General features: G+C 36.8%; 1 protein-coding gene across 1 annotated transcript in view; it reads left to right on the top strand.

The window, feature by feature from the left end:
• The first annotated feature begins 8,615 nt into the window (after positions 1-8,615).
• LOC134790436 (nephrin) overlaps positions 8,616-27,662 on the top strand; it is a 639,608-nt gene continuing 620,561 nt past the window's right edge. The window contains exon 1 of the mRNA XM_063761218.1: positions 8,616-8,963. The gene's annotated coding sequence lies outside the window, so the exon portion shown is untranslated. The remainder of the gene's footprint in view (positions 8,964-27,662) is intronic.

The raw sequence follows: 27,662 nt of genomic DNA on the forward strand, positions 1-27,662 counted from the left end.
TTCCGCCACAGTATGCCTAGGCCACCATATGGTCGTCCGCGAAGAACACCGGTCGACGTGTCCACCGAGGTCGTTGCAATCCCATCGAAGTCCTTATGTATGCTATGTATCATGTCAAGGTCAAAAGAAAGAAGCCAGGTCTCCTGTAACGTCAGTATATCCACTGTATCACACAACTCATTTACATACCGTAACGATCTTTTAATGGATTTACAATTAAAAGACGCGAGTGTTATGTTATTATTATCCATATTTGTATTACAACCCATATTTTAGTTTGATTGTCTGTTTTGCTGTCTGTCTCGGTATAGGCGATATTTCACACCGAGCGGCCAGAAGTCGTTACTTAGTACTTTTTGTAGTGACAGGCGAGGAACTACCACTTTGTAAGATAGGAAATTCGTATCATACTTTTGCGATAGCTTTTGTACCTGTTCGCAAACAATACCCTTCTCTGTTATATAGTCGCTTATATCAGTTTCCTTGATTGTCATTTTTAAACGAGATACATATATTGACGACAATAATTCCGCGGCTTCTAATTTGCTAGACGAGCTCGCCGTGCCACACATATTCATGCTACGCTTATTTCGTTTCTTACGATGAGTAACTGTAATAAACTTGGTGTCATCAGCTTTATTCTTCATAGATTCAGGTGCGATATTTGCTTGCACTTTCACCATCGGCTTAGACGCCGCGTCTCTATAGGACGGCGGGGAGACCGGTTTCTCAGTTAGCGATAAGGATAACTCGAGCGGCCGCTCATCTAACTTTGACGATGTAGGTGTATTGATAACCGCTGACATGTCATTGCATTCATTGTCGCTAGGCGAAGATCTACTCGTACCGGATTGCTTATTTATTTGGCGTTTACTTGTTTTCGGAGATTTCTTGCTCGGCGATGATTGTTTACGCGTATGTTTATTGTTTATGCACATACGTAGGTCTGCAAAATCACTAGACAATTGTACCTCCAATTTATTTATTTCTGACTTTGACACTGAGTTACTACGCAGGTCTTGGAGCTCAGATTTCAAAATCATAATGTCTTTTAGTAGCCTGGTGACGTCTACATGGTCAAATGAAACAGGCGGAAGACGATTCAAATTTTGAGCAACAAACGTAGGCTGCGCCGCTGATTCCGTTTCTTTCATCAGCTTGATGACATCCTTGATGTTTTTCTTCGATTTATCCTCGCCTTTTCTTAGAACTAGCCTGTTCCCGTCCGGTACTGCATTAAACAACATATGCGCACGTGTCTTTTGTTGATAATAATTTCTAGCTAGGATGAGGATTTTGTAGAGTTAGAGCTGCAGACTTTTCACGGTCTGACTCTAGCTTGCAGTCGGTGTGCGGTCGACAGGACTGCACGGCAACTGCAATCAGACTGCGCAGTCGGTGTGCGATTTGGATTAAGGGAATATTACGCAAAAGTCTGCTCACTAGCTCAATCACATGGCCTACCGTGAAGTTCGGTTTCTGCGTCTTTATTACCGATCAAGTGGACCGAAAAACCGGCCAAGTGCGAGTCGGACTCGCGTTTCTATGGTTCCGTACATAAGTCCGACTCACGCTTGACTGCACATTTCTAATAGGTTTTCCTGTCATCTATAGTAGTTTCGGAGATAAAGGGGGGCAAGAGGGCGGTCATTTCTCGGCTATTTTCTTAAATAACTTCGAACCTAAACAAAACATGTCCATCTTTGGGTCACTAATTTACATAATGTGTACCAAATTTTAACTTAATTGGTCCAGTAGTTTCCGAGAAAATAGGCAGTGACAGACGGACAGACAGACAGACGCACGAGTGATCCTATACGGGTTCCGTTTTTTCCTTTTGAGGTACGGAACCCTAAAAAAGAACTGTAGGTACTCTCCGTTTATTTATTTTGGGTGCTATTCTAGTAGGTACTAGCGTAAAACAAATACAGTATGTTTCTCTCAGTCGATGTTTGAAATGAGACAGGATATAAAACATTACGTTTTTTCTATTTCTATGACATGAATGACTGATTGTGATTACTTTTGCCACTACTATTTTTTTAAACTTTGGATTGCCATTTGCGTCAGTGTCGTCTGTCATGATTGTCAATTTAAGATTCCTTTTTTTAAAGGTTAGATAACCATCAACGGGATTTTATATATGTCATGTCTGACTTTACATTATTGTTAACGTATATAAATAGAGTATTAAATCAATCCTAATGCTTAAATATGTAATTTACATCAAATGCATTAAATAATTATGGCATCAAAAGAGCCATAAAAACTCCGCACGTAATTAAGTATTGTTTTTTATCAATGTGCAAAAATAAAATACGAGTACCACAAAAAAGCCTGTCTTTTATGAGTCTGCTGGGAACCACACGGAATGGTGTGGTGATGGTGTGGAGTGGATTGGCGGCGCTCTGGATCGTGTTCCCAAAAGATGGTTATATGTATAGATGTAAATATTAATATATAAATATTTGGCTTGGTGAAGAAGTTCTGTTGCAAAATATTGCGATTGATAAGAATAATTTAAGTCATGATCATGACAGTGCACAAGATTATTTTACATAACGTCGGCTTAAGTCGCAAACCTCGGAACTCCTCCGGGAGAGTTACGAGGTTTACGAAAGTATTGTTGTCCTTGGTAGCAATTACTAATTTCCTTGAAATGGAGTTACGGGTTTGCGACTTAAGCCGACGATAAGTATCTTCGCAGCTTACATACTGTGTAAGATGTCTATACTATACAAGTGTGTCAAAAGTTTAGAAATTACTTTTTCTCTCCCTTTAACACGTCGAGGTGCCAATTGCTAATAATTACTAATGAACAATAGCGCTCCAGACTTAAGGGCCCACAGATTACCAGTTTGCCGGACGATATCAGCCTGTCAGTTGTTCGGAACTGTCAAATTTTTGCGTTTAACTCACATATAGATAGATAGATCTTCGAGCAACACGGAAGGGAGGCGGCATTCGCACTATTTCCCCTCTGCCGAGGTACAAGATTAGCGCGTCAATCTAATCTAGCACGGGTAATAAAACTAGTTGCACTTGGATTTTTCACTAGACCGAGTCCAGACGCGCGCGTGAACACTGCTGCACAAAAATGCCTGTTTGCTCGGTTTTTTGTTATAAAAAGAGGTCGGGAACATCAAATTTACAAAAAGAAAGTGTTACATTTCACATGTAATATTATTTTTTACATATCATACGTTTAATTACATTCAAACACAATTATTATATTTTAGTCTCATGTAATTGTTGGATTTATCGATTTTGCTCGCTCAGTACAAATTGCGGATCGGTCGAGCGACAAATCCGACTTCTCATCTCTCAGAATACAATAACATACTTCAACGAAAATGTGTTAGTGTGCGTGTTGTGACACTGGTCACTCGTACGTACACAAAAAGAGATCGAGGTTTGCACGATTTGTCTTTGACGTGTGTCATTTTCTATGTATTTGTGTCGTCATTACAGATTGGATTTTGTATGTAAGTGTGTGAGAAGTGCGACTGTGTGCACCTTTCCCCCCGCGAAAAATGGCAGAAAGATTTGTACGGTGAGATATCGCTAGGGCCCCTCCCTTCCGATGTGTCGGAAGCCGGTGTTGCTCGAAGAGATAGATAGATCATTTATTGATAAAAATATAAAAAAATTTACATGTCTATATTTTCTTATTCTATAAGTAGGTACTAATACATTATTATTAATAAGGTACATTTGGTATTATCACAAATCACAATATCTTAAAATAATTTATTTAACAAGTGGATAGATGGGTCAGTGACTTGTAGCAGTTGTAGCAGTTTACGAATTCGTCAATACTGTAGCACGCCATGTCCAACAATATCAGTTTAAGTTTTTTCTCAAATATCGAGTCCGAAGTAGCTTTTAACTCTTCGTCTAGAGTATTGTAAAGTTTTATGCCTACTATGTGTAAGGATTTCCTAGACTTTGCTAGACGTCGCGGGGGCACGTAGGTATAGGAGGTTGCGTCTACACGTTACAGTCTGGAGTTTTTGGTGATTAGAGGGAATCCATTCGAGATTGCGTCGTATGTACTTGCATGCTTCGAGTACGTATACAGAAGGTAACGTGAGAATTTTCAGCTGCTTAAACAACTCCTTAGCATGGTAGTCTGAGGGTTTCTTAGCCATGATACGAATTGCACGTTTTTGTAGTTAAAAAACTTTTTCACGTTCCGCACATGTTGCCCATAGGTCCACACCGTAGACTAATATCGAATGAAAGTACCCAAAGTATGCTGTTTTTAGATTGTCTTCAGAGACGCTGTGCAGCACAGGCTGATATCATCTGGTGAACTGGTAATCAGTGGGCCCCTTTAAACAAATTCGGAACCCCACTGCTACGCATGGTCAAGCTACGCACGCTACAAAATACACGGTACAAAAACGCTATGTAAACGCTTCGAAAATCTAAATTTAATTATCTGCTTCTTTATCGCTCGAATATGCAAGAGTGATAGAGAGGTTAGATACTGAAATTTCGATTTTCTTGTTTCGCGGTAGACCCCCAGATTGTGATGAATTGTGGTAGTGGCCTACGCAGAGTTTCGCGTAATATTCCCTATTAATAACTTGTTTTACAGTTGGAGGAGGAAATAAAAAAAAAAACTATACATAGGTACTGAAATGAATTGAATATTAATTCTAGACTGAACCCACGTCTTGTCAAGAAAACACCTTGAAGGAACTAAACAACATAATTTATATCAAATTGCTTGCTACAGACTATGAGCGACAAATTTATTTAATTTAAAATATGAATTGTATTTCAATAATTCCTCCACTGAAGTTGATTGCAATGTAATCAAAGAAGCATCATTTCCTTCGCAAAAATGTGACACACACGCTAACATACTTGTATAATAATTTAATTAAAATTTCAGCTAATAAACGTGCCACTGCTGGGCACAGGCCTCCTCTCATGCGCGAGAGGGCTTGGGCTACAGTCCCCACGCTAGCCCAATGCGGATTGGGGACTTCACACCTTTGAATTTCTTCGCAGCCGAATAGCTAGTGGTAAATATCAAATGACATAAGTTCCGAAAAACTCAATGGTACGAGCCAGGATTTGAGCCCGCGACCTCCGGATTGAAAGTCGGACGTCATATCCACTCGGCCACCACCGCTCACACACTTGTATGAATGATTATTGACTAAGAAAAGCTTATATTTGGAGCGGGTACGTGTTCGAAGACTATGCTGCCAATTCAAACGTACACTGACATTAGAATGATGTGATTTAATTATTGAGCGCCTCGCCCGCGCCAATACATGCACGCACAAATAGATGGCATTCTGATATCAGTGTTCGTTTGAATTTACTTGTTAGTTTTTTAGGGTTCCGTACCCAAAGGGTAAAACGGGACTCCGCTGTCCGTCCGTCCGTCCGTCCGTTCGTCCGTCTGTCACCAGGCTGTATCTCACGAACCGTGATAGCTACACAGTTGAAATTTTCACAGAAAGTCAGCGCTGATCTTCCGGCGAGACCATTTTGTGGGCCACGAACGCAACCGTGCAACACGGCCTTATTAACGAATCTGAACGCGTCCACTTTGCTTGCGCTTTGCGGTGGCGATCAGCGCCATCTAACGCGCCGGCTGTGCCTGCGCGTTAAATGATGATAATGTATTTCTGTTGCCGCTATAACAACAAATACTAAAAACAGAATAAAATAAAGATTTAAGTGGGGCTCCCATACAACAAACGTGATTTTTGACCGAAGTTAAGCAACATCGGGCGGGGTCGGTACTTGGATGGGTGACCGTTTTTATAGATAATGGTACGGAACCCTTCGTGTGCGAGTCCGACTCGCACTTGGCCGGTTTTTATTTTTTATTAAAAGTCTGTGAAGTGTTATAGAATCCTAGGAGCTTGAATCCAAATTCAACTTGGCTTTTAATTTAATGTTGCCAAAACCAAAACGTTATAATTTTTTTATCAAAAATCGCAGTTTACTTGTCTCGTAGGCAAAATGATTATTACAGTCGCGTTTGAAACCCGGCATTCCTTTTGAAAACACCTTCTGGCCGCTGACGGAGAGATATACTAATTCCCCATTCATCAGGAAAGGCGGCCTTATCTTTGTTTGCTATTTAGACCCGGATATTTAAAAAGACTCAAAGAAAAGCCTATTTCCGTTTGCACGTTTGCTTTGCGTCTCCATTTGACGTTACATAAGCGATGTTGGTGGAGGTAGCTATGATGAGGAACATGAGGAGGTAGCTATGATGAGGAAAATGAGGAACGGAAGGAACTCCAGTGATAAATAATAATAAAAATAAATCATTTATTCCAGACAACATCGATCCGTAGGTATACATTAAAGATAAAATTAAAAATATATAAAATTAGTGATAAATAGTTTTGCTTCGTTAGTGATAACTAATTTTATTGATGTGAAATTAAGTCTTTTTTATTTCTGTCTGTTTTAAAGGTTACGTGGTTTTAAATCTACAAATTATATCTCAGCCCAGTTGGAATGCACGAACGTTACTTTTTTTATTTAATTGGCGGAGGTAATTACAATTACTTCAAATACCTAATTAGCTATGACAGTTGTGATGCTTAAATAATTTGTCAGCAAAAATATATCTTCTGATTTTAACAGGCCATCATTTATTTTTCTTATCCATCAATACTTACCACATCTGGTGTAATTCATTTCTAAATAATCTAATCATAAGATCCTGTTATAAGAGCGTGAACTATTGTTTTCAGAGTCCCTCAGTGGGTGACTGAGTTAGTTAACCGGGGTCCTGTGCCTGTGTACAGAATCTAGAGTCAGGCGGCATTATTATCCCCCTGGAGTTGACATTTCGAGCCCGGCAAGACCGTTTCCTCAGAAGGTAAGATTTCGTTCTTATTTTCGTCAGAAGCCGGATGCCACGCTATTCGCCTTCATTCCGTTGTCTCGTGTAACTCGCTGAATGTTATTTATTTGGTTTTAACATCATATATCGTCAGGTGACACGCAAAACTCACTAATAACTACCACAAGTTAATAGCCATAGTGAACCATATTAATACCTAAATAAGGTTGATTTTTGTTCAATATTTTTTTAGTAATTAGTGAGTTTTGCTTGTCACCTGACGATATATTCACACAAATGGTGCAACTCAGCTGAAACGTCAGAATTTAAGGTAAAAACAATGAATTTGTCGAAGTGAGCCGACCCGCTAACATGGAGTAAACCGAGATTCCTTGCGTGAGGCATCATTTGAATTAAATCCTGTATCCGGAATATTTCAGGAGGTGTCAACTCCGGGCATGGCTATTGGTGAGCCAGACTCGGCTGCCGATCCGTGCAGCCAGCACCGTCCGAGGCAGTGCTTTTGGAACCGCAGGCCCGGTCGAGAAGTCGAAGTCTGCAGCTTCTGTGCAGGTAAGCCTACTTATCATTTATCCAAACTTCTATTCTTAGTTTTTCTTTAAGGTGTCTTTAGCATAATCGACCATATTATAATATCACCAATAAATAGAAATCCTGTATTTTTAACTCTCAAGCAAAAACAAATTTAACGGCGTCCTAGCCTAGTCTTTGTATAAAAATAATAAACCTTGTATTAAAATAATAGTATTACACAGTAAAACATATAGATTATACATTTACACAAAAATGGCGCTTAATTGCTTTCGAAATCATTTGGTTATAAATTATGAAGACATAGCAAAATAATAAACAAAAAAATAATAGAAAATTAGTTAAATATATTAAAAACGGGTCACTCACGTATTTTAAGTCAAAAAACTTAAAATAAGTTTTTTAATATATTTAATATGTCTGTGTCTCACGTAACTTTTGTTAGAAAATTATTATTGTCACATACATCCAATAAATTTGTAAAATTTCTACTACTATTACTCACGTTTATTGTTACAACTAAGTGAAATTAGAAGACGATCAAGGTCGCATCAAAACCAGTTCAAAATAAATGCCGATGTGTAAAGATCACTAAGTCTATGTCGAATAAGCGCTCTGGCTAGGCGTGCGCCAGCCCCTCTCATTGGACGTCCATGTGTGCCTAATGTTGACGAGTGCCCCCCGCGAGATGTCGCTTTGTCTAAATGCGCACAGCATCATTAGCAGGAGTGTGAATCGCGGTGCACTCATAAAAATTTCATTTGTCAATCTTCAAACAGTCAGTTACCGCGCATAGAGTAGATAAGGTCCAGAGGACCCACCGCGAAATCTGAAATTCGCACGGGGATCCTTCTCTTTTACTCCAATGAAGGCGTAATTAAAGTGATAGAGAAAGTTGCCTGCAATTTACGTTCAGATTTTCGCGGTTATAGCCCAGAAGTTTACTTAGGGCCGCGATTGTCGAAAAGCAATTTCAGTCGACACAAAAATAACAAGTTAACATGTAGGTAAGTTTTGGGACGGTATTAATTAACAATATTGTTACTGTTGAAATATTATTGGAATGGTTTACAATCGTTTTGTTACATTAATTCAGTTACTTTATGCTGTTTTCGTAAATTAATTTATAAGTATACTTAAAACAATTTAATTTAATTAATACAATTCAGTAAATTAATCTCGGTGATAAACACGATCAAACTTGTATCAAAGTAACAAAATGACATAATTGGCACGAGCGTTATTGAGAATGTTTATTAATAACAAACTTTGCGAGTTTTCGAAAATTTCAATATTGACGTAAACGTATAACAATTCTGCCAACGGAACGAGGTACTCTGTGAGTCTTGCGCGCTCGAGGTCTGAGCCTCAGTGTGCGCCGCGACTCGGTGGTGAACGCACGTCGCCGCCGCCTCGAGTGACGAGTGATCGCAACCCTGTGAAGTGTCCGTGTCAGTGTTGTGAACGTGCTACTAACAGATCCTAATAAAACGGTGTCTGTGACCCCGTTACTTACTATAGTGCACTGAATTAGTTATATGCCGTTATGAACATGAATGAACGTGTTTGAAAACGCAGGTAGGTCAATTGATAAGGTTTTTGAGGACAATAAGCTTTTTATTACTATTAATTGTACGACTAAACATGTATTAACTGTAATACTCCTCTATAAACTCTAAAAGAAATCGATTTTTAAAGTCAAGATTGCTTCCAATAATTAAATCACGAGCCCACGTTGGGCTCCAGTTATAACAACTTCGCCGAAACCTTGAGCGTACTTCAAAGCCATGTAAAGCAACGTTAGCTGACAATATAAAAGCTTTTAAAAATTTGCTCGACGTAAAGGCAATGAGCCATTTCGAACGCAAGCCTACATAATACGACGCGCGCTGAACGCAGCCCTTGACTGCTTTTATAAGTAGGACGGCCTCAAGAATCCCAAAACAGACCTTTGTTACTCGTGCTTTGTAACGTATCAGGGCCTTTCCCTCGTGCCAGCTCATGAGCTTGTATTTGAACGTTGAAGACTGAAAAGGGATTTATAACATGTTATTTTGTCTTCTGGGAGCGGATCTGTGTCATCAATTATTCTACAAAACAACAGCTGTGGCTACAATATTAATAATTATGTTATGATATTTTTGTCGCGAGGTGTTAAATAGCACTACATGTCTAGGGCAGTAAAGTAAGAAATGTTTGCAGGTTGACAAACATGTGATTTGAGTAATTCTTACTATTTTTCTATTCGACGGAGCCGGAAAGTGGCAACTTCGTTTAGCGCAGCACGCCAAAATTCGATGCTTCCCACACGACAAACAGATAAATATTTTGCTGATACAATCGTAATACTTTAAACTCTCGCGTTTTGTACACATATTATTTAATTACACGAACGGGTCTACCGCGATTTAATTTCATTTAATTTTTATAAACTAATTTCGGGTACTTTAGTGGTATTTTTTTTATCTCCGTTGACATTTACTGGGACGTCAGTCTTTCCGTGACCACAGCTGGTGTAACTCAGCTGAAACGTCGGAATTCAAGGTAAAATCAATGAAAATATATCGCGGTAGACCCGTTTGTGTAATTATATATGTTATACAATCGTTATTGAAAATGTAATTGAAAAGGGTATGGGACCTAAATAATTTATCTCAACAATTGTTGATTACAGGTTAAGAAACATCCATAAGTTTGTGTCTTTACACATGACAAATTAGTAGGCCGCGCATCAATTTTGACGCTTGTTCCACGTAACTATGGGTTCGAAGCTGTCATTAAGACTGTAATGAGCAGGTCCCGTCTAAAACTGGAAACAAGGAAATTGTTATTCAGCAGCAATTTACATTCAGAACAGTTTCCGAAGTCCGTCCGTGAAAAATAAAGTCGTATTTAAAAACAAAGTAGGATTGTTTTGAGGAGTATCCAGTCACCTTGTCGACTAGTGTTGAGTTGTGGTCGGTAATTCCTCCACTGGTATTAGAATCCTTCCGGAAAAAAACTTAGAACGCTTCGACCCCTGGACCGAGGTTAATATATTTACAAAAGTATTTACGAGGATATAAAGACGTGAACCAGGCTGGCCGCTGCGGGCCCATCGTGACATTGCAACGTGAAATTTTAATCTCATTACCTGTTTAATAAATATTGATTTCCCAAAAGACCGGTGGAGCTTTCCTGCTTTAACAGGTTTGTAAGTAATTGATTGTAGTAAATTATGCTAAAACAACGTTTAAGTTAAATTATTTTACGAATACGAAAAAAGTGAAAAGAAAAATATACAATGCTTATCTATACATATTATAAAATACAGTCCCCTGCCGCGTCTGTCTGTCTGAAGGTATGTACGCGATAAACTCGAAACTACTGAGCGGATTTTCATGGGTTATTCACCTATCAATAGAGCAATTCTTGAGAAAGGTTTAGGTAGGTATATAATTTATTAAGATTTACTCGTGCGAAGCTTCCAGTCATGCGATCAATGGGATGTAGGAAAAATGATATTTTACATTAGATTATCGAACACTATGTAGTTTTACGCAGTAAACGCAGCGGTACGCGCATTGTGTTTTTCCATACATTCCGTTAACGGATGTGTTTTCAACGCTGCGTTTGTCGCATAAAACAACCACGCGCTTAAGTAACAAACAAAATTAATAAATTATACTCCTAATTATTACCTACATAACATAAAAATAATATAAAAATAACATGTAAGCACTATTTGCTAACGTTACTTTCCATGTTCCTATCCGTTTATCGATTCCATCGAGTTTTTCGGAACTTATGTACGAAATATCATTTGATACTTAACAGTTGCTTTTCGGTAAAGGAAAACATCGTGAGGAAACCGGCCTAGTTTCTCCTCTGGGTTGGAAGGTCAGTAGTAGTAGTAGTAGTAAACTCTTTATTGTACAAAAAGACATATTAAAAATAAAATACAATTAGTAAGAAGTACAAAGGCGAACTTATCCCTCAGATGTCAGATGGCAGTCGCTTTCGTAAAAACTAGTGCCTACGTCAAATCATGGGATTAGTCGTCAAGCGGACCCCAGGCTCCCATGAGCTGTGGCATAATGTCGGGATAACGCGAGGAAGAAGTTACTTCCCATCCGTCTCCTCTTAAAGGCCCGCAACGCACTAGAAATTCCTCTGGCGCTGCAGGTGTCCATAGGCTATGATACCTAATTCGTTACCATTAAGCATTTATATCTGCTCATTTTCCTCCTATGTCATAGAAAAAACTTAACGTGGAACTATTATACTTGTAAAAATATGCCTATATCACTGTACGTGGCAATATCATTCAACAAATCCTCGTACTTGATCGTACAATAACAACAAAAACTTCTTCAAACTCTTCGGCAGTCGATAGGAATGTACGATATCTTCGCAGAACTTTTTACCTCGATAATCTTATATTTCTTTTTATTCTTTGTTGTTACACTTAACATCGATATGTTGTTGATGAAACAATGTTTGAGGAAGAAAATTAATGATATACTGAAAAAAATTAAGGTGTTAATTAATGGTTAATCTTAGCCTCACACTTGATATCGGTTTGATTTTAAATGATGTTAAAACACTTTATTTTATTTTTCATAAGCATAAATATTCGGAAATCTATACGGAATAATTATTGAACTGAGTGCAGATGAGATAGGTACAGTCAACGTCAAAGATATCTTTACATTCGCCTTATTGGAACATGATATTAATTATTTTTATCAATGTAGTAGCCAATCTTACTCCTTACTTCCTCAAGACTGGAGAGTCGTGACAACACGTCGTTGTTTTGTGCACCAAGGCACTCCATTCTGCATGATTTTCGCAGTACTAATAAAAGGCGACTGTGTAGATCCCTGGCAGGTCTTCTTTACTACGTATATAGACCCAATGAGTCGGTGGATATTCGCTGTTCCGTCCTCCATCCATCATACCCATTATTATAATATTTATAATATACCAGATCTTATTGCAGATTTGGAAATTGATTCGTATAAGATTGTCTCATCGAACTCATCATCGTTGTTAATGAATAACTCTTTAAACTAGCAATATTGTAATTTTTCTAACAATTTGTTTACTTAAATGCAAAAGTGACGCATGTTATTATACAAGTTAAAAGCGCAACCGTCATATCCGTACGTATATGTATATTAATGAATTGACTACGATTATAATAACGGTATAAATAAAACATTAAATTCCCGTCAATATTTTGGCGTGAAACAGCTTTGAGCCTCCTGATTAAGTTTAGTTAGTATCGATATTGGACAATGCATATTAAGTAATATGCATTTATTATAAAATGGCTTTATGGCACCGACATTTACATAGTCACGTTAAATAGAAAAGTGGAACAGTTTGTAATAGCAGTGTAGGAGCACCATAAAACTCCCTTGAAATAATAATGTTATATTCTATGCTTACATATATTTTTAACTGAAGTCATATTTGTTTCGTTCTGTCATAAAGTAACAGCTATAAACAATACCAACAAACATGTATATTTTTATTTTTTATTAAAAAAAAATGATGTATACAAATAAGTAGCTTCAATCCAAGCATTCTCCTAATTTATGACAAATTTACAATTAACCAAAAATGGAGTCCAATATTATGTAAAGCCCAAATTTTTTTCTTCACATCTAACAAATTGTTTTCAGTGGTAATATAATATATTTCAGCATTATTTATTGAAAATGAAAATGAAAAGAGTTTATTTGACACAACAATCTTAAGATTATTGGAAGGATAAATAATTATCTACATAATTAGAGGATCCGATTTGGAAAATCCATTAACCAGCAAACCAGCATTGTTATTTAGGAACTTTAACACTTGACAGTTTTGGAAGCATAAAGCCCCGTTTAATATATGAGAGGCTGTTTAACAAAATTTAACGAAATTTAACGATAATTAGTCCGACGACGATGTACATAAATCACTCGGCCTTTGTCGGCACGGACAGATTACCAACCGTGGTGCGAAAATTATTACATTATGCCCCCTAACAATATAAGGAGTGTTATTGAAGAAAGGAATTATGGGATCAAGGGATGCACGAGGGTACTTATGCCTTTAATGGGTCTGAACGTTCAAAGAATGGTGTGTAATGAATTTTGATTCTCTTTGATATGCGAGGTTTTGGTCATTTTGGATAACGGTTGCTAATAGTTATTTGTACAACAAGAGATCAAAGTTTGATATTTCTTCGAGTGCTTATTTTGAGTCCCGTGCAAGCGAAAGATTCTATAATAGATTCACGAGCGTAGCGAGTGAATCTAATTTAGAATCTTGAGCGTAGTAAGGGATTCAAAAGCGCACGAGATGTAAATAACTTTGATCTCGTGTAGTACACAAAATTTTTCACCCTAAGCAGTGAGAACATACCTAGAGGGACAGAGATAATAGAACCCAAGTATATCGAACTTGTATTAGACCCCGCATGTTGAAATTACTATAAAGGTCACTTGAATGTCATTTTGTCTCACTCAGTGAGAAAAATCGCATTTTGCTCACTGAGTGAGACCTTCAGTGAGCAAAATGCGATTTTGCTCACTGAGTGAGACAAAATGACTCAGTGAGCAAAATCGCATTTTGCTCACTGTTTTTAAGAAGCAAAGTACCCTTGTTCGAGCTGCTGAGGTGAAAAGTTAATTTAACATCAAGGATTGTCAGGCATGTACGAGTATCTATGGAAATACCGTAAAGGTATAGGGCAAGAAAAAAGTAAATTTTTTGAATGTGATAAATTCTTTTGTTAGATAATGACAGAATATGATTGATTAAATAAGTTTTTGGCAATAAATTTCATTTTTGGTACAAGCTTTTATCGCTGACTGTACTTTTCTTACGACAGAGAACTAATACTCATCGAGACAATTCTAAAAACCCCTATCACAATTAGGTTGCGTTGTTTCATCACAGAGTTCCTTTGGCCACCTCCTGTCTCCATCATCAGATCAGCTCGATGGTACCATAATATTGCATTGTCATACGATTTATACATGCATGCAAAATTTCAGCTCACTCGGAAACCGGGAAGTGGATCAAATTTAACTTGCAAGATTTGATTACAGACAGACAGACAACGGGACAGGTGAAAGTAAATAAAAGCTGGTAATAATAAATAACTGGTGGCTCTGAGCTGTAGACCTCGTGAACTCCCAACTTTTGCACCCTACTCCTTTGTTATAAGGCGAAAAATGTAAACAGTTCTTTGACGTCGCGTCGACTGTACCCTAATGTAATGCATGTTAAGTTTGTCGTAAGATGTATACTGCAATGCAATGAAAAAAGGCTGCTATTTAACTGATCACCAGATTTAGTAAAATTTAATACCAAAAAAATCTACTTTACCACCCTAAAATAATGAATGATCACCAAAATTATAACACCATTTTAATGTGAAATGATTACCAATTTTATTACATTTTACTATCCTATTAAAGGAAATGACACCAAACTAATCATTATTAACCCAAAAACTGTAAATGATTACCAAATTTCAAACCCCATTTTAATGTGAAATGATAACCAAATTTTTACATCTTGCTATCCTATTAAATAAAATGACACCAAAATAATCATTGTAAACCCAAAAATAGTAAATGACCACCAAAATTAGAACTCCATTTTAATGTAAAATTATAACCAAATTCTTAAATCTTGCTATCCTATTAAAGCAAATGACTCCAAAATAATAATTGTAAACCCAAAAATAGTACCTAATGACCATCAAAATTTTAACCACATTTTAATTAAAAATGTGCAAATATTTAATATATCGTTATCCTATTAAATTAATTAATCCACTTCGTCACCTTTTTCTAACCTAACCTAACCCACTTTTCTAGTAGAATTTCGTTTCTGTATGGGTCGCAGTTCAAACCTAACCTAACCCACTTTTCTAGTAGCATTTCTTTTCTGTAAGGGTCGCAGTTCAAACCTAACCTAACCCACTTTTCTAGTAGCATTTCTTTTCTGTAAGGGTCGCAGTTCAAACCTAACCTAACCCACTTTTCTAGGAGCATTTCTTTTCTGTAAGGGTCGCAGTTCAAACCTAACCTAACCCACTTTTCTAGTAGTATTTCATTTCTGTAAGGGTCGCAGTGCTAACCTAGCCCACTTAACTGATAGGAGTTCAAACCTAGGTTAGGTAGGTATGCGGTGCGGGGTACAGGGGGTTGAGCGGGAGGGGCTAGTAATTTTGGCATCATTTTACTTTATTTGGTGATATGTATACATTTTTTGGTAATCATAGTGGTTTATTTAGGTGAAAATATCGCATTAATTTGGTCTTCAAGATTTGGTGATCGTTAATGATTTTTGGTGATCATTCAATATATTTGGTATTCGAATACAATTTGAAGTGCAGTCGTAATTAAAACGGTGGTACTTTTGTAATTTTAGGCCTTATTTTTTTGGTGTTCAGTAATTTTTTTTGGTAAGCATGATTTTTTTATTTAGGGTACCAAAGCATTTTTTGGTGGTCATTATATTTGTAGCCATGAAAAAATAAGTCCCGCCGAATCTTTGACGGCGGTATCTTCTCGGGTTAGAACCAGTAGTATTTTTGACATTTAAAAGCGCCTTGTAATATGCCTACATTTAAGGATAAACACTTCAGAATATAATAGAAATAATTTATTCGTAAGCACAAAAATAGAAGTGAAAGTTATAGAAAAAATTAGGAAGGAGAAAAGGTCTCAACCCAGCATGATGTTGGCGACTTCCAGCGCTAATTCTCAGTTTCATATTTACGACGCATGACTTAAGAAATGGGTATTAGTCCCCGAGGTATGTGGGCCATTTTATTTAAAATAGTACACAAAACTTTTTTTTTTTCAAATTTAACTAAGAAATTGTATACCGTCTACTCGGAATCACAAGCTCGGAACAATAGGAAAAAAAGAGACCCAAATTTTTATTTCCATTCTATTAGCATTTATCATAGACTTTGTATGACGGTAACTTTGGACACCTTTCTTCTATTAGGATAGAAAGAACTCGTGATTTTGAGTAGGTTAAACATGAAAATTCTTAAATATGAAAAGGATAGTCAACTTAATATCATATGTTATGTGATAGTCTGATTTCAAGTTATCATTTCCATCGCTATCGTAAATTCTGAACGTGCATATCAATCGATACCGGTTCATCTATCACTGTAGCCCGATGTGTTAGCTTCATTCTATATTCCTTGTTGGGGTGAAATCAGCCGGAGCGCGTCTGTGCGATCCGTCCATTTTATAGCGGCTCAAGCTGTCAGTGTCCATTGTATCGGGCCGCTTAGTAAGCCGGCCTTGCAATGCGATGCAGTAAGCTGAGTTATGCAGAAGAAAATGTTTTTGCTGCAGTGATTTTGGTTAATGCTCTGATACATTATATACAACTAGGGAACAAAGCTAATTATTTTATTTAATATTTCTTGATTTGAGTAACAGCCAAATAAAGTTCACTTATCGAACGAGCGAGCGAAGCGAAGTGAAGTTCTTACATTCAACTTGGAGCACACGGCTGGCTAGGGGCACGTCCCGGCATTTCGATGTTTTTAAGCTGAACTATCAGAGGATAGTTTGATACACAATAACTTAAGTAAATTTGTTCTAATTTATTTGAAATTGGGTGAACGTATAGTTGAAGGCATTATATTTTAGTAATTAATTTTTGAGCAGGCTCGAACAAGAGGTTATTGAGCTAGAAGAGCTTAAAATGCTAAAAAGCTATTTGTGAGGGGTCTTGCTATTCTGGTAATTTTAACTGCAAGAAAGCATGGTCGAGTTTGGTATCAAATGAAGGTGCTCGGTTTACACATTTATAATAATTATTGTTTTTTAATTTAAGATTTTAAAATAATTAGCAAGATAAAAACGAAATAAAATCATCATAATATTATTATATGACATTTGACAAGAAAAAAAGTTTATTTTAATCTCTATTGTGACTTAAATTTATCAATTAAGGGCTCCACAGATCTTGCAATAAATCGCAAGCGGTTTTCGATGCTTTGACGACTAAGTAGCACTGCCTTCAATTGATCAATTGATATTTTTGGCGAACCGCGAGTTCTTAGTTCGGGGCGAACTACTAAGTCTAAAATAACCCACCTGCATCGTTACTGGCTCAAAGGTGAACTGCTATGGAGACCCGTTGGACCAAGTACGACCCGAGCTAGATTCACCACCTCATAAATAAAGTAAATCTGACTTAGGTTTTTTCATCTTACAAATCCAGTATTTTTCTAGACCCTATTAGAAATTGTAATAAGTTCAACGGCTTTTAAATCGGGAATTTAAATAATTTCGTGGAATAAACAAACACACCTTAGGATCTATTTAGAATTGCTTTTGAAATGAGCTGCTACCCAACTCTCAGCTTTTTAAGGTTTCGTAGCCAAATGGCAAAAAACAGAACCCTTATGGATTCGTCATGTCTGTCTGTCTGTCTGTCTGTCTGTCCGTCCGTATGTCACAGCCACTTTTTTCTGAAACTATAAGAACTATTATACTGTTGAAACTTGGTAAGTAGATGTATTCTGTGAACCGCATTAAGATTTTCACACAAAAATAGAAAAAAAAACAATAAATTTTGGGGCTTCCCCATACTTAGGTCTTCAAAAATTATATTGAGGTTTCTAATATCATTTTTTTCTGTCCCCCCCCCTGTAACTTCTAAAATAAGAGAATGATAAAACAAAAAAAAATATATGATGTACATCACCATGCAAACTTCCACCGAAAATTAGTTTGAACGAGAGATCTAGTAAGTAGTTTTTTTTAAAACGTCATAAATCGTAAACCGCAATTTTATTATGTTATATACTTGCTGCTATACGGAACCCTTCATGGGCGTTCGACTCGCACTTGGCCGCCTTTTTAAGTTTTTTTTGTCATCAAGATTTACATTATCTTGACTTTTACTCAATCCGATTAGGCTGTCTGGGTTCAAAATGAATGTTGAAAATCTGCATGAAAATGTTTACTTGTAACACGATTTGTGTAATCTTTTATATTCGAAAAACACTTTTTTTGGGACAACCTAAATTTAACCATTAAAGTAGTTCTGTGTATGTGATTGAACATATTGAATATTATGGAACAAGACCAAGTTTTTTTTCAGTTTCAATTATTTTGTTAAACTTAGGTTACATGAATGATGTAGATACATAAATATATATTTGATCTCTACGTTTTACCCACATGCAGGATTAAAATTAAACCAACATAATTAAAAATCAAAATCAAAATGTTAATATGCAAATACATTAAAAGGCTCCGATGAAGCGCGGCGTTAAAGTCTATATTTCTCTGACATACGTATGTGCGGGAGGCGCAGATATATTATATCTACCCCTCTGGCTTAGTTTGTATGCAACGAGGTTTAAATATCTCTGCTGCTGAGTGTACAATTAAATTATGACTAACGTTACAGTAACCAATAGCAGCGCCATGCTCAGTATCAAGCTTCAAGATCGAGTAAGGAATGTCGAGGTCCGTCGCCGCACCAAGGTGCACGACGTGGGTTTCGTCATTACCAAACTAAAATGGAATTGGGCGGGACTTGTTGCTAGGCAGAGTGATGGCAGGTGGACTAAAATGTTAACAGAATGGTGGCCGCTTTCAAATGAAAGAAGCGCCTGGCGTCCGTTGGCTCGTTGGGTGGACGACATCCGGAAAATTGCGGGTCACTTCTGGATGAGATTAGCTCAGGACCGGGACAAGTGGCGTACTAGAAGAGAGGCCTATGCTCAGCAGTGGGCGATAAAGGGCTGATATGATGATGAACCAATTAGCAACTGGCACGGAAACTCCTGAAAACATTACAATAGCCACTCTCCGCCCACAGCTTTTGACTCGAGGCGTGTCCTTAATGTACGTATAAGCCGTACAACATTAATTACCTTTAAGTGTTTTCGGATAGTTGGGCTATATGGCCTACGTCCCTCCACAATAAAGCCTTTGGGCCCGATTCGGATTTTGAAATAGACATCTATTAGAAATATTTTAGACATCACCAAGATACGATAACGATATGTTTAAGATCTAACCCGTCCAATTGGACATTTGCGCGATTCTGGAGATACTCTTTAACGATTTCCTCAGGATATGACTTAGAGATCCAATTCACATCTAATAGATATCTTACGCTATCTAACGTAAAAGTGACATTGGTTGCCCGAATTGCGCTGCAAAAGAGAACTAGTTGATATCTAAACTATAACGTATCTAGAATGGATTTAGTACGTGTCGTCTCTTGTGAATATCTTGAAGTTCGAATACGGCAGTCTGTCTCAAACGACTGCGGATGGCGTGGGCTCGGCTTTAGTCATGTGTGATAGGGCGCAGTCAGTAATAGGACCTTACTGACTGCGCTCTATCACACGATAATTTTTATTGTACCTGCAATAATATGTTACACAACGAAGACCACAAAAATATTTGACAGGATCTTATTTATAGAGCTATAAGAGCGTGTCACATATTTTTGCGGCCTTCGAAGAGTAACATATTATTGAGGGTGACTGTACAGTAACTAAATTAAATATAATATTGTCTTCTGTTACCAGGATACTTATAAAATAAAACTATTATTACGGATTACGAGTATATCACTATAAATATAGGCTACATAAAGTAAGTAAAAATCGAATAAATGAACTAGTTTTAAGCGCGCGGTTGTTTTATGCGATAAACGCAGCGTTTTACGCGTGCGTCAACGAAATGTACCAATCAATCAATCAAATCAAAAATATACTTTATTCATGTAGGCCTAGCAACAAGCTCTTATGAATCGTAATTAATCTTAATCTAATTATCAGAGCAATTTATTGATGTTAATATTATTCCATAATAAAATTGGATTATTATACATATCAAATTTAACACTAAGAATTTCACAAAAGGATCGTCAAACATTAAAAAGATTGTATAAAAAATACTAGTCTAGAATTTCTAGAATAAAATCTAAATGTACCGCTGCGTTTACCGCGTAAAACAATGTAATGTCATTAAATTATCGGATGTAAAATACCCATTTACGCATTGCGTTTAACGCTACGTTTATCGCATAGGTAAAACAACCGCGCGCCTTATTCCCACAGCTCAGTTCTTTTCTACCAAATAGAAAACTACGGCACAACTTATTTTCCAACCACCTACATAAGTGGTAGATCTATCAAATGACAGGTCTCAGACCAAAGTGGCGGGCGACTATTAAAACACATAATGGTTGCGATGCGTTACGCTACTCCGCAGTGTCAGGAAGCCGACACGGAAGCGCCGGAACTTGACACCCTTCCGCCAAAACTCTTCCGTGGCGAAAGCGACCCACTTTCGTTGCTCTTGAGTATTTAGATGTTGTCTTTTTTCATGTATTCCTATATTTTAAAACTAGTGTCTCTATGAGCTTTGTGAACCTCACAAATGCCCATTGCTCCGCTTTTTTGACTTTTTGTCACTTTTCCAAAAAGTGAATTGACACAGTAATCTATATATTATCGAACTTGTTCATGAAAATGATACTCGATTGGAAAATGTGAACTGTAGAGGAGAACAACCAAAACAGCCCTACACGAAATCATTTTTGAGAGTATCGCCTCGCTTGATCAGTTAAAATTGTCTAGGCGATTTCAATCTTACAAAATAAAACAATTTTAAAGCTTCCGCTCGAACGCTGCATAAACATTTAATCATTTTAGTAAAATCTAATTAGAGTTTCCTTAAAATCTGCTAAAATTACACGAAAAGCAGAACGAAAAGCGGCGGAATTTGTTGATTTTGCAGTTAAAATTTATGGTCCCAGGGAAACGTCTTAAATTTGAATTTTTCCGATTGGATTCGTTCAGAAATAGGATCCGTTGCAGGATTACGTGGGCCTCGCTCGAGTATGATTTACAATGGCGAGGAGCAGGCTCTTTGACCTAACGGTGCTATTTCAACTTAGGAACTGTGTTCAGAAATTTCAAAGTTGTTAGATTGCCGATTTTTTATAAGAACTAGATTAAAATACTTTAGCAAATTTGAAATAATTGGGTTTCGTTGTACCAAAGATACATTGATTGAGTAAGATTGATAAAATCTAAGACAATTTCGTCTTCGAATTTGACAGGTAAACCAGGTGGCGCTGTACAGCTCTATACATTTTGCGGTAACTCTAATTGTCAAAAGTTGACGTTTGACAATCTCTCAATGACATCTGTTACGGATTTCAAAATAAGGGGCACGGTTTTTTCTTAGACTTTACCTCTTTACTACAATCAATTATCTTTGATTGAACTGTGATTATGTTAGTAGAAAAAATGATTAATCACATCACAAATGGTTGTTTTTACACTATAATTCATATTCAAGATAAGGTATCAAAATGAGATGAAAACCATATAAAAATGTTAAAACGGCATCGGCTTCCCTGCCCTCGATCCTGCGACCCTTTCTAGCCCTTCACGGCCCTGAAAATTAGTAAATAATTCGAGTCACGCTGTATCGCGATTCCGCTTTCGTTGTTGCCACTTAATTTAACCTCTTGAAACGTAGTTTTTTCAATGTACCCTTTTCAGGTTTCATTGAATGCGTATATTAATTTTACGAGAAAAAGTTACTAGTATACGTAGGTTTAACGCTATAGATTAATGCCCTATTTAGGTAATGTATACCCATACGAGAACTTATTTTTTAGGTATAAATTATTTCTCTTTCTGAATAATTTTTCATATCGCTATCTTTTACTTTCTTTCTTGACCCACTTCGTAGCTTAAGTATTAAAAAATTGTTCGATGTCCTAAACAGTAAAATATTACCGGCATTAAACATACGAAATACTTAACTCTTCTGACCAGGACCTACGATAAAGTAATTTAAAATGTAATGAAGTCAAAAGCTAATCAGCAACAAGCATCTCAAAGAAAACGAACCAAATATCGAAGATCCTTTACCCAAATCAGTTGTTGTCTTTTGCGTGATTGACCGCCATTTTGATTTTTCCCATCTTATGGTTTCATTGGAAGATCAGCGCTGGAAGTCACCAGCAACATACTGATATGCCATTTCGTGGCACTTTCTCCTTTATATGTTGTACATACTTGTTGTTTACGATAAAACATAATATTTATATTTTATTTCAAAACATTGTGATAGTCGAAATATTCAGCAATATATAAGTACAGTCATCTGCAATAGTCTGTTACTCTTCGAAGGCCGCAAAAATATGTAAGCTCATCTTCAAATAAGATCGTGTCAGATATTTTTGCGCCCTTCGTTGTGTAACATATTATTGCAGGTAACTGTACCTAACGCAACTTACGTACTAAATACTTTAAGCCCCCCGTCGTTACCATATATTTCATAGCGACTCCTAAATGCATGCAACTTACGTCTCGGAAGATTTGCTTGGTAATAGCATATCTTGCAAGATGGCGGGCTCGAGCTGTTTTATTATGTGTTTATGGCCACCCTGGCTATCTGATCTGGAGGTCAGTACGTTCGTTCACATTCACTGCATAAGCACAAACTAGTCGCGATCTTAATATTACCAGCATAACCTGAACTTTACACCGTAATAACATTTCGTATACGGAGAAACCGGTTAAACTGTACGGTTACCATCAGTTTGTCACTGACATAAATGCCGTCGAGGACGTAATTTATTTTCTATACATCTCGCTCGCACTCGCATATTAGTGCAAACGGGATGTATAGAAAGTAAATTACGTTCTCGACGGCGTTTATGTCAGTGACAAACTGATGGTAACCGTACTGGTCGTCGTAATCTCTGAGTCGCTCGCTCTTGGTGAGCGATTGAAATGATACTCCAGGAGGTGGGGATGGCCGAGTGTATCATAAATGATATCTAGCAGATTTGTTCAATGTATGAGTTCGGGCTGTAACTCCTTTATTATGTGAAGTTACGACGTGCAGAATTCGTTTCGATGTTTGGGAAGTTGTAGGTACTAAATCCGAGCATAGAGCTGAGTTAGGAGATAATCTAAAACCTTGCTGACCATTGCATAGACATTGTCCAAGTCCAAATAATGCGTCAAACGATTAACATTATATGTATAAACTATTTTTCAAAGATGTATAATGTTTGTTTTTTGTTTATGATAAAACATTAATGCAAATATTAAAAAAATATATATATAATATATATGCTAAAGAAATTTTGCTGGGCAGATTCATCTCCATACGAGAAACTGATAATAGAATTCAAATTAACGACATAAAAAATGTTTCGTTCGTTAAAAGTTAGGCTGGAGGGCAAACCTATTGCCAACAACTTCAAAGGGTCTTTAATGAGTAGGCGTTTTCCGGGGTTTTGTATAAATATAAGCGCTCTTTCTTCGGTGTTTCGTCAGTGTTTTATCGTTAAATGATTACATTTCGCAACGAAAATGGGCCATAATTTGTCTTTGCAACTGGATATAGTTGGAATAAATCTATTGTATGATTCTATGTTTAATTTAATTTTTGCCTGCGGCTTGGTCTTACCTTTCAACATACCTACATACATTATACAATCTAATTAATTTACCGATCAAGCCATTCAGAGTTTTTACTTATGTTTTACAATACGACATAGTTATTACCGTATTCGATTTCTTCCCTTCACCGTTTGCATTTGATGTCTAAGTAAATCAATATAGGTAAGTAAGTTTCTGACAAGAAAAACTTATTAATTTGACTGATCAAAACGAATCAAAAGTCCAAACTTGATGTGTATACTTGAAGACATCGAAAGAGTTCGACTACGAGTATCAATTTTCTGACTCCAACATCAGATCGGTTCTGTTCAATGGTATCAAAATTATAGTATCGCCATTTAGATGCTTGCACAGTTAGAATTGATGTGACTATTAGAAGAAAGTTGGTTAAATTGGACTTGCGAGATTTTAACTGTAAGTTACAAGTACCTAATATAAAATCAATAGTTAAAGAAAATAAGGAGCAACTATAAAGCAACGCAATATTCCGAGCAAAATAACGCTACCGATATTAAAACCGCGGTTTTCTAATTTCCGTACGAAATCTGAAAGTGCATGCATGAAATTTCAGGAAAATGTTGGGTAAATTCAGATTATTTTCGCTTCGGCCGGGGCGTTTTATTGGCGGTACGAGTTATGGGTTATGGACATTTCGGGGCGCCACACCCTGTATACAATATAAATCTACATAACACCGGCATACAAATATACTTCTTGTGTCGGAATACATAGGGGGTTACACTACTTCGCTATTAGCATTTATATGCGGCTATAAAATAGTTTGTTAGTTGTGTTGAATGCAAATCGAATGTTGATTTTGAGAATCACGAATCATTAACTGTATATTTAGGGAAAAAGTCATACTGTACATTTTTTATTTATTTTTTACAATATAAGTTACTGTACGGTCCGTTCCCCAATTTAAGTAGCCAAGTTGCCATACTAGTTATATAAAAAAGTGGATACTTATGTTAGGGAACCGTATGTACATTTTGTGGTACTTTCAAATTTTAGAAATGGTTTTCAGGTCAATGTGGCTAATTCCGTCATAGGGGCTATTCCGTCCACGAGCGTATATTTCTTTGATTATCAATCGCAGGAAAGAAATACATTTGCTTTTGATTGCTGAAATTAAAGCAAGCGTTGCTTTGCCGACGAAATTATAAATTTTGTTCATTGTTCGAGAAAAACGTTAGTGGACGGAATTAGCCACATTGACCTTAATTTAAGGAAGTGCAATATATAGGTACCGGTAGGTAGCTGGGAGACATTTAAACCAAAGCTCCACTTGTAAAGTAATTACATATGAATTAGTGTTTAATGAGAGATCATAATAATATGTTTGCCCCGAACTAAACGCAAATAACATAATTATATTATGTGAGAATACTAATCAATGTATACAGGGTGTCCCTTAGCCATTGGACAAAGCCGAAATGTACATATGCATTAGGGTATTTAGAACCAGTATACAAAGTATCATAACAATCGGTGTAGCGATTACGAAGAAAATAACAAAACGATTTTTTTACTTTGGAGCAACCTGTATGTGTTAGTAGCTCCTGAGGTAATAAATAGTATGAAACCTTCTTCGACCGTTTTGATTATCTTTTTTATTTATGACATTAATAGGATTCTGACTTTTGACAAATGTCATCATTGCCGCACATTTTCAAACAAATTGTCAAAAGCACTGCCAATTAATAAAACGGTATGTTTCTTTTTGTTGTCGATTATTGGAAATAACTTTTGTTTGATAATTTATTTTTTTTATCTTTTGTTTTAATTAAAAAAATATTACCGTTAAAGTATCATTTCCACAAAAATCAAATATGCCGTCATTAGCTGTAAATACTCTCGACTACAGAATAGGTATCGAAAAAAGTCTCAAAGTAAAAGCAAACACTCCTACCAAATAAACACTCTCAAAACCGCACTAAAAGCTGAATGTGAAAAAGTAACGCATGAAATGTAGACCCTCGCCGTGATATATTAGGCCTGCACCCTTTCGAGAACATGGCCCTAATATTCCGGGGTTCAATATGATTATTTATAGGGGCTCTCTATGAATTTGGCCTAGGGAAAGTCCTAAAAATCTCAGACGAAATGGAGTCTTTAAGGGGACCTAAAGAAATAGTTTAGCGTTGCAAAAGGAATTTCTGCAAGGAAGCAAAATCCCTTTATATAGCTATATACTAACGCTTTTGGGTATTTTGATTACAAGCTTTTATATAACTTGCACTGTTAGTATGTAAGTTAGTTGCTTTAGTGTGGGTCAAATCTTGGAAGCTAAATTTGACCCTCTTCCCGATTTCCGATTGAACTGCATAGGTATATAAGTCGGGTGACAATGCAATATCATGGTACCATCGAGCTGACCCGATGATGGAGACAGGAGGTGCCCATAGGAATAGGAACGCTGTGATAAAACAACGCAACCTAATAATAGTGTTTGGGGTTTTTGAGAATATGTCTCGGTGAGTATTAGTTGCCTGTAGAAAGAAAAGTACAGTCAGCGATAAAAGTCGAAGTTGGACGACTGATCTGGCCTAGTGTCTTGACAAGCTCACGTCGGGCCTAAGTCGGGTCGTGCTGTTTAAGCTCCAACTTCCCCCTCTCATGTGATCTGTGAAGCCGATGGTCCCGGATTCGAATCCCGGTAAGGGCATTTATTTGTATGATGAACACAAATGTTTTAACCTGAGTCATGGATGTTTTTATTTATTTATAAGTTTCTACCAAAAGTGAAATTTTTGCTAAAAACTTATTTTACAATCCACTGGGCAAAAGTATCCTTTCTTAATTCACAAAACCACCCTAAAACCCGCGAAGGAGCTCTTAAAAAGTTGACGAAACTTGTTGAGAATTCGTAAGAGTGTAACAGTCGAGAAATTATGAGGAAACATTGTTTTGAAACGGAAATTTACTGTTTAACAATATAAGGCAATTTCTTGAAGATTCTATTGAAATACACAATGGATGTTAAGTCAAGAAGCTCAGAAGGGTGGGATGAAGAATGGTATAATAATGGAGTGTTGTAATTTAATCTGAATACTTATATTGTCACTTGTACGCTGTCAAATAATATAATGACTAAGGTCCGTTTAGACGTCCGTGTCCTCGTAACTGTTCCAGTAAATATCTTATTTAAAGTAACCTAAGACCTGTCACCAGTACAGCTACCACCAGTTTTGACATTGACTCGCTCGCGTCTACGTAAATTACTTTCTATACATCTCGCTTGCACTAATATGCGAGTATTCGAACAATGAGATACCAGTGTATTGCACAGTAACTAAAAAAAATCATTTAAATATTATTCTGATATACGTTCGAATTAGCATGACAGTTTCTAATTTAATTTTTGATTTTGATTTATATAATGCCGCAGCAGTAATCGCCATAAAGGGGCCCACTGATTAACAGTCCGCCGGACGGTATCAGTTGTTCGGAACTGTCAAAATTTTGTTCTAACTGACAGGCCGATACCGGCCGGCGGACTGTTAATCAGTGGGCCCCTTAAAAATGTCACATTAACTCAAAAATACTTTCGGGAAATAAGGAATGGTAAATATATATTAATAATAAGACATATTCCTCATTACGACGGAGTATATATTTGGTTCGTTAGCTTTTTACGACACGAGAATAACCAACGTATAAAATTAATTATAACGTAATTAAGTCTTTCTGAACATAATTATCTCCCTGAAAAAGAAAAGTTTATGCATATAATTACTCGGGATGGTGTAATACAAAATATTCGTTTTTCTCACACTTCGCTCGTAAAGGATATTA

Source organism: Cydia splendana, chromosome 5 (genome assembly GCF_910591565.1).
Source record: "Cydia splendana chromosome 5, ilCydSple1.2, whole genome shotgun sequence".
Taxonomy (NCBI): domain Eukaryota; kingdom Metazoa; phylum Arthropoda; class Insecta; order Lepidoptera; family Tortricidae; genus Cydia; species Cydia splendana.